Source organism: Entamoeba nuttalli, assembly GCF_000257125.1.
Source record: "Entamoeba nuttalli P19 unplaced genomic scaffold asmbl_9843, whole genome shotgun sequence".
In the NCBI taxonomy this organism is placed as follows: domain Eukaryota; phylum Evosea; order Mastigamoebida; family Endamoebidae; genus Entamoeba; species Entamoeba nuttalli.
Genome location: NW_008579862.1, coordinates 8,841 through 10,072, shown reverse-complemented (window position 1 = coordinate 10,072; position 1,232 = coordinate 8,841).

Sequence of the window (1,232 nt, the reverse complement as noted above, 5' to 3'; positions counted from 1 at the left end):
TTTGAACTAAACCAGTTTATTCAATGACAATGAATATATTTATCATTAACACAGTTGTTATAAAAATCTACTTTTATTCTGTCTTTCAACAACATTATGACTGAACAAATATTTCTAATCAATAAAATAAACTCATTCATTTTCAGTTTGAGAATATGTTCAATTGAACCAAAATGTCTATTGTTTACATCATTTCTATTGTTTTATTTGATCACTTCAATTATTTGTTAAAAAATTATTAATTCATATACGAGTAAAATAAATATCTTCAAAACATTGACAGCTAATATCTATTATTACAATAATACTATCAATTAGTTGCTTTGATATAAATTGAGAGTAAATATTATTGAATAGCAACAATAAATACAACAAGTATTGATTATTTCAAAAAATACATTAGATGTGATTATAATTTAATGAATCACTTCTACTAATCATTAAAAAATGTTATAATACATAATAATCACAATCATTAAAGCAATAAAGATAAACTAATATTAAAATATTTTCAATTAAAATACAATTTTCAATCTGGTTCTATTTAATTTTTTGTTTCAAATACTTCATCCTACAAATATATTTTCTGCTATTCCCTCATTTCATACTAAATCATCTTCAAAACTAAATCAATAAAAATAACCCTCTCAAATTCTATAAATTATATTAGTTGAAATTAAACTCATTTAATGTTTAATATCAATAAAACATTCATTTCACATTTCACTAATTGTAGTTGATATATGAATTGATTTTAATAAACTACAGTATTTAAAAAAATCATTATCACATGAATTAACTTTTATTTATATTTTAACCCAATATTTCTATAGTACTTTATATATAATACTTTATTATTTTTCATTCTTCCTTTTCTTTTAAATAGGTTTATTAAATAAATTTGGATAATATTATTTCTTTATTTATTCTTCAAACTTCAAATATTTCATTTTTTATTATAATGTGATATGATTCAATATTATGAAATAACCTTCTTAAATAATGATTCTAAAGTTATGAATTAAAAATATAATTGTTTATATTTCATTGAAATACAAGAACAACAATTTCTATATCAATAAAATCATTAATATCATCAAAGTACATTGACAATTTTATTGAGTTATATCATAATTTTATTCTTTTTATGTTGTTTACTTTTCGTTATTCTGCCATTCAATTATATTACTTAAAGAGTTCATCTTTGTAATAAATTCTCTTTGCTGTATAAA